Genomic DNA, 8,072 nt, shown 5'->3' with positions numbered 1-8,072 from the left:
GAGAGGCAGAGGCAGAGGGAGAGAGAGAATCTCAAGCCAACCCCATGTTGAGCGTGGAGCCCAATGTGGGGCTCCATCTCACTACCCTGAGATCATGACCTGAGCCGAAGTCGAGAGTCGGTCACTTAACCTACTAAGCTGACCAGATGCTCCTGGATATACAACAGTTATTTTAAACTTCTCACCTAGTGAGAGACATTTTGGTGTTTCTACTTTTTGGCTATTTTAAATAAAATTGCTATAAACATTTATGTACAAGTATCTGTGTGGACGTAGGTTCTCACTTCTCTGGGATAAAAATGCAGGAAGCCAATTACTGTGTCATATGGTAAGTGCATGTCTAGCTTTTAAGAAATTGTGAAAATGTTTTCTGGAGTAGCTGTACCATTTTACATGTATCTTACCAGCAATGCACAAGATCTCATTTATCTGCATCTCAGTGCCATTTAATACTGTCACTGTTTCATTTTATTTGAAATGTTAGCTATTCTAATAAGTTTATAGTGATGTCTCAACATTGCCTTAATTTGCATTTCTTTGATGGCTAATGATGTTGAAAAGCTTATCATGTGTTTATTAGCCATGCATATATACTTTTCAGTGAAATATTCCTTCATGTTGCTGTTTGCCACATCTATTGTGAGAATGAAGACCACTTTCAGCAATCAGACTGTCAACATTCCAGAAAATGCTGACATCACTCTGAAAGGATGCGCTGTTATTGTGAAGGGCCCCAGAGGAATCCTGCAAAGGGACTTCAATCACATCAATGTAGAACTCAGTCTCCTTGGAAAGAAAAGAAGAGGCTACTAGTTGACAAATAGTGGGGAACTAGGGAAGGACTGCTAGTCTTACTACCTGTGGTCATGGACAGAACGTGATCCAGGGCATTACACTTGGCTTCTGTTACAAGATGAGGTCTGTGTATGTCCACTTCCCCATCAATGTTGTTATTCAGGAGAATGGTTCTCTTGTTGAAATCCAAAATTTCGTGGGTGAAAAATACATCTGCAGGGTTTGGATGAGGCCAGGTGTTGCCTGTTTAGTATCTTAAGTCCAGAATGATGATGAGTTAATTCTTCAAGGAAATGACATTGAACTTGTATCAGACTCAGCTGCTTTCATTCAGCAAGCCACAATAATTAAAAACAAGGATATCGGAAAGTTCTTGGATGGTATCTATGTTTCTGAAAAAGGAACAGTTCAACAGGCTGATGAATAAGATCTAAGTTGTTCAGTTACAGAAACAGCAAGGTTCTGGATGATTTTTCAGACTTATTTATGAATATTTTAAAGATTCAATAAAAGCACAATTGATTTGGGGCTTTTTCTTAAACCAACAATCCTTTCCAACTACTTGGCAATTAAACCATTCAGAAGTAAACTGTAGTGTGCTAAGAAGAGCAACAGAAGGAATAGAATAGAAGTTTTTTTCCTAGTAAAACTTCATAGGAGAAAAAAAAAAGAAAACATTCTTTCATGTCTTTTGCCCATTTTTTATTTGGATTTGTTTGATTTTTGTATTGTTGAATTCTGAGAGTTCTTTATCTGTGAGATATCTATCTATCTATCTATCTATCTATCTATCTATCATCTATCTATCATCATCTATCTATCTATCTATAGACATAGATATAGATATAGATAGATATACAGAACTACATCTATCAGTCATATATATAGCATATGATTATTATATATATCATATATGTGATTCCTTTTGTCACGTCTGTGGTTAGCAATTGATTTCTCCAAGTCTATATAAGAGTCTTTCATCCTCATTCACTGGGTTTTCCACGTAGTAAAATTTTTATTTTGATGAAGCCCTATTTATCAATTATCGTCCTTTATTATTTGTGCTTTCAATGTTATCTGTAAAAACTCTATTTTTTAAAAGATTTTATTTATTCATTCGAGAGAGAGAGGGAGAGAAAGAGATAAGGAAAGAGAGAGAAGATAGAGCAGAGCGAGAGGGAGAGGCAGACTCCTTGCTGATTAGGGAGCCCTACATGGGGCTCAATCCATGACCCTGCGGTCATGACCTGAGCCAAAGGCAGACACTTAACCAAATGAGCCACCCAGGCACTCTTCACCAAGTCCTACACCCTCAAGATTTTCTACTAGAATTTTGTACTGACTTTTCCTGGTTTTGAAATCAGGTAACGCATGATTTATAAATTTAGTAAGGAAAAGGTTGGTTTTTTTTTTTTTCCGTTATCTAGAAGAAACAATATAGAATTCACTTTTAATTCCTTTTAAAATATTTGGTAGAATTGGAGTCTGTGGGTGGCTCAGTAATTTAACCATCTGATTTGATTTTAGCTCATGTCATGATCCCAGGGTTGTGAGATCAAACCTTGAGTGGGCCTCCATGCTGGATGTGGAGCCTGCTTAAGATTCTCTCTCTTTCCCTCTCCCCCTCCTCACCCCTCTCTCTCCCTTTCTAAAGAGAGAAGAGAAGAGAAGAGAAGAGAAGAGAAGAGAAGAGAGAAGAGAAGAGAAGAGAAGAGAAGAGAAGAAGAGAAGAGAGAAGAGAAGAGAAGAGGAGAAAAAGAGAAGAGAAGAGAAGAGAAGAGAAGAGAAGAGAAGAGAAGAGAAGAGAAGAGAAGAGAAGAGAAGAGAAGATTTGGTAGAATTCTCCAGTAAATCACCAAAGCCAGATTTCTTTCCAGGGAGTTTTTAAAATTATGGTTTCAATGTCTTAATAGTTATAGGGCCATAAAATTATCTGTTTCATGTTGGATGAGTTGTGTTAGTTTGCACTTTTCAAGGAATTGGTCCATTTCATCTAAATTGTTCAATTTGGATATGTAGAGATACTATTATTCCCTTATATCCTTTTGATGTCTGCTTTGTCTGTAGTGTCTTTGTCATTGTGTTTTCCCTCCCTCTCTCTCTCTCTTTTTCCTTTTTCTCTGGTCAGACTTCCTAAAGGCTTAGCACTTTTTTGACCTTTTCAAAGCTTTTCCTTTGTGTGTGTGTTTGTCTGTATGTGTGTGTATTAATAGCCTTTATTTATTTATAGGGATTTTCATAGACTATATTGCAATGCCATCCTAGCAACGGCATTTTGTGGGACTGGGTGAATACCCCTAATGCCATCAATAATTATTATCCTTGTGTAATGCATCCCAGCCAGATGTATTATACCACATTCTATATCATAATAATGAAGGTCTGTATTTTTCCTAATTATTCTGTCACATTTTTAAGTCACAGTAAAAATAAAATATCAATAAATGGGACTTTTTCACACAGCAGAAAACATGATTTTTAAGAAACAATTTGTATACAACTCTCAGTATATTTAACTAATGTTTGATTTATAAAATTACAAGTTTCTTTCAGCTATTTGCCGTCCCTTTCTGTAAAGATCTCAAGTATTTCTGATGAACAGTAATTCTACCAGTGTCTACCTAATGTCTTTTTAAATATATGTTAAGGGTATAATATCATGCAGAATATAATTTCTAAAATTACTATTAATAATCATAGTGATTACAATAATTTAAAAGGTAGTTACACAGAATTGCAGCTGAAGACTAGATTTAAGTGAGAAAAATATTCATGTTTTAAAATTAACCTGTTTCATTTTTTGTGACAGTAAAATATGGATCTTTGAAAAATATGTATTAATTTATATATTCATTTATTCTCTGTACTATTCATTTTAAAAAATATCTTAACCCATTTAATTCCTTTTTTAGAAAACAAATTAAATACAGGCTGGCAACTTTGTGTGCTGTTTTGTTCTTATGTGAATTCAAACCATTGAGTCATAAACTCCTGAAAAACTGTGCCTATAATAGAATGCTGCCAGCAAGATCTGCTATAATTAAGCTTTAAATAATAACAATGATAAAGTAAAATAATAGGTTGTATGTGCATCTTGAGTTTAAAAGAACCCTAACTTTCAGTACTAGGTGATGAACATTTCTATTATTCTCAATGAGTTCGATTACTAAGAAATCTTGCAGCAATCACATTATATAACCTTTAGATTTTTGTCTATGTGTTGAAAGTTTTACGATTCACAATAAATAATTGCATATATGGCTAGTAAGTCATAATCTTATTGGGTGGTAATAGTCAATAATGTTGTTTTTAAAAAAATCAAAAGCTCAAAAGCTGGTTTGTTTTCTTTCTGGAGCAGACATTTTCATTGTCAAATTTCTGTGACAACTTAAAACACCAGTACATTTTAAGTTTCAAACCACAAAGTGGAATAGGAAGATAAAGCAGCTAGTTAATTTAATCAAAACTTTTCCCACTGAGATCTATTTAAGATTCTATATTTTTTCCATTTTAATTGAGTGTGAGAAATTTTCCAGAGCTATTTGCATTATAACAGATTTCTGGATAAATGCTTAGTTCTCTGCTCAGTTTATATTTGGAGAAAAAACTTGGGATTATAAATAAGGCCACTAACTAAAATCCAGGACCAGCTGTGACTTACAAGGACACCTGCTAGGAAGCACAGATTCACATCACTGGAGAGATTGGATTTTAGGGGGTTTGCCCAAAGGGAGTGAGGGAGATGTTCTGTATTAGAGATCCTGCAAATTATATTAGTTCTATGATAAATCACTGGTATTAGGATTAACAGATTAAAAAAACATAAGAAAATACAATTTTAAAAAAAGGTAAATGAGATCCACGTTAGGTATCACTCTTCACAAATTAAATTATTTAGCAAACTTGCTAAATACAATACCTACATATAAACATCAGGCTTTTAAAAAATTTTATATAGTAGCAATGCACTAGAAATTCAATAAAATTATCATTGGCAATAGCATCAACATATAAAATCATTAGGGCTAATTCTGACAAAATATCTTCAAATTTTATGGGTTAAAATCAAAAGACTGTTGAAGACCTCAATAAACAGAAGCACGTACTGGATCGTGTATTGAGAAGACTCAATGCTCTTAAGATGTCAGGTTTCCACAAATTATTCTATCAAAGAACGCAACTCCACTCATAGTATGATCCCTTCATTCCTATTTAGCTTCACATCCATCTCCACTACATACTTACATTTTTGCCACAGATTTTCTTTCAGTCCCACAAAATTGCCATGGTTCTTACACCAAGCTTTTTTCACCTCTGCATGTCACTCCCTTGTCTATTAACTCATAATCTTTCAGATATCTACTAAAATATAATTTTCTCAGTGTAGATTTTGTTACTCCTCCATGCTAGTCATGCATTCTCTCATAGACTCCCAGGAAATTCTACATATTTTCTTCATTACACTTTTAATTCTTGTTATTTTACATCTAAGTTAATATTCCTCTCTTTCCCGTAGACTATAAGTTTTATTAGAAAAAGACTTTTTTTTGACATTTTATTCTCAGATAGTACATAGTCTAACCCAATATAAGGACTCGAAAGATATTAGCTGAAGTAAGAAGTGAGTAGACCAAACTTGCCCTCCACTGGAGATACACACACATGCATGCGCACATGTGCACATGAGCATACATACATAAATACACCCATATGGGAACCGATGTAAAATTTGATTTATATCTGTACCAATGTAACAAATCAAGATGTGTGGTAGAAACCTGTTTTCTACAATTGCAATGTTATGGGTGAAGATTTTGTTCTATATCCTCTATTATAACATTTTTACCAAGCTAGATAATAGAAAATAACATGGAATAATAAAAAATTATTTTCAAATATGTATTAACTATGCAAAAGAAAACACTTCACAGAAAATCTGTCAATGTATTCCTTTGGCAGTATTTGTATGTTTTGCTGGCCTCACTGAGGACACCTAAATTTGAATCCACTGCAGTTTGGACTGGAGATAGTGCCCACCCTCCCTGATAAATTGTTTTATGTGACGAGAATAAGAACTCTTTGTGAATCCACGGAACTTTAGAATCCCTTATAATTGAAGGTTAACTATTTGTTTGTTTGTTTTATTTTGTTTTCTGATTCAAAAGTCTTTACATCAGAAGTCTTAGAATGGCAAAATTCAGTGAGGAGGCCAGTTTCCATGGAAACAACTCCCAAGGGTTGTTTTTTTTTTTCCCCTTTCTTTTCTTCCTGTTCCCACGACTGGTCTTCCTCTAATACTATTATTTTTGTTCCTTTTCTTATATCTTTCTTTATTACCTATATTTTTTATTTCCATCTCTTACATATTTTGATTTCAATGTACTTTTCAATATTAAGTTCCTGTGAACAAGGTTCCAACCATTTAACAATATGTAAAGGCTAAAATTCTTACTGTATTTGACTTACATCATCAATAAGCTGTGGTGAGGCTTGTTCTAAGGTTCCAGGCAAGTTTTTTTTTTTTTTAAGCTGTCTGTAGAAAACAAATGATATTCTAGAAATTATCTTAATATTTCAGTGACTGACTTTTTAGGCTTTACTAACAATTCTTTAAAACATTTATTGATTGTCTTTCACAGTCTATTGATCTGTGCCGCCTTTCCTTGTTGATTAATCCAGACAAACTTTAAAAAGCTCTTTGAAGAAAAATAGACTTGGGGGCAAAATGAGGTTGATTCACAAGTTGATACTGTTGGAGATGTAAAAACAGTCTTTCAGTTAGGATACTGCTTGTGAAGATTCAGGGATAATTTGAGATATAGTTCTAAACCAATTTTGTTTAAAAATAGTGGTTATTTCAGTAATAAATGTGATATCTGGAACAAAATGAATACACATATCTTCACATTCTCACATTCACTATATTGGAACTTGTGACTTGATGTTTTTATTTGATTTAATTCTGAAATATTCTAAAATTCTCAGCACAAAAAATAAGAGCAGTCATTTTAATTGCCCTCACTTGTTGCATCTGTTACCAGTAACGTAAGCAGCATAATCAATCATTTTCCCTGTTTAGATAAGCACTGATTTTATTTTTATTTTTTGGGTTAAAGTACCTTGTAAAGTTTTGTTTGCAAATTAAAAAAATAAAATATCAATATTGTACCTTATATTAGGCTCTATTCTACATACTTTGCATATGTCATTTCATTTAATCTTCATAACGAACACAACAGATATGCACGGATATTTCTCCATCTGAAAGTTGTAAAACTAAGACAAATAATGTACTGGTAATTGCCAAAAGTCACACAACCTGAAAGTGGCAGATCACAGAATTATATCAAACAATCTGAATCTATTAAGATTGGATTCTTTTAAGTGCCAGACTAGAATGCCTCTCCCCCAAATCTTACTATACCTTTGATATTAAACATCCATTAGTTATAAATGGAAACCCTTCTAATTAATGATTTCAGTTACACTATTAAGGTAAAAAATGGTAAATATGTGTTGATATATAAATATTCCCATGAACCTTAAGGATAAGCCAATCCTTCCTCTACTGAAGCTGAAAACTTCTTCCTTCAATGTCTCATCAAACCTGAGATTTTTAAGAATATAAAAAGTAGATGATATCTTTGCTGAAAATTGTGCCTGGTTCAGAAGAATATGGATTTACTCTATCTGATCATGGTCTCATAACATCACATTTTTCCATACTATCTACCAACCCATCAACTTTTTCTTAGTAGAATTCACTGAATAGAACAATTGCTATTCATTTTCTCTCACTATTTTCCATTTCCTTTAATGGTCCCCCTTGACTTCTATTTATTTTTATTGCTACATTTCAATGTTACTGACTTTTATGGGTATATCTATTTACTTGACATTCTATGCATTAAACTTAGTTTTACATACAGAGCAAAAATGTGAAAATTTTAAAACTGAAAACAAAACAAATTAAAACGCAGGTCAAAAAGAGTAGCACTCTCTCTTAGTGTCTCTAGAATAGACTGAACTGAGTTACCTCCTAATGCACTTCCATATCCTTCAGTTTGGTAAGACATCAGTTCTTAACTCTTTTGTTATCGTTACTAGGTTCTAATAGGCATTTTGGTTTACTATGGAGTTAACACTTAAGACAAAATGAGAATTGCCATCATAATTCATAGGTCATTTATAAATTATGTATACTGAATTTAGGTGATGAAAAACAAAGCCATATATGAGAACTAGGAGTAAAGATATAGCCACTCATTTAGTCATTT

The 8,072-nt window shown here is 33.2% G+C and overlaps 1 pseudogene; it reads left to right on the top strand.

Annotated features, from left to right (window-relative positions):
- Positions 1 to 645: 645 nt before the first annotated feature.
- On the top strand, positions 646 to 1,222 carry LOC100465863 (annotated as a pseudogene).
- Positions 1,223 to 8,072: the final 6,850 nt, after the last annotated feature.

The sequence above is a fragment of the Ailuropoda melanoleuca genome, chromosome 1, assembly GCF_002007445.2.
Source record: "Ailuropoda melanoleuca isolate Jingjing chromosome 1, ASM200744v2, whole genome shotgun sequence".
Taxonomy (NCBI): domain Eukaryota; kingdom Metazoa; phylum Chordata; class Mammalia; order Carnivora; family Ursidae; genus Ailuropoda; species Ailuropoda melanoleuca.
Note: the sequence above shows the minus strand (reverse complement) of the source record. Positions and strands in the feature narration are given on the sequence as shown.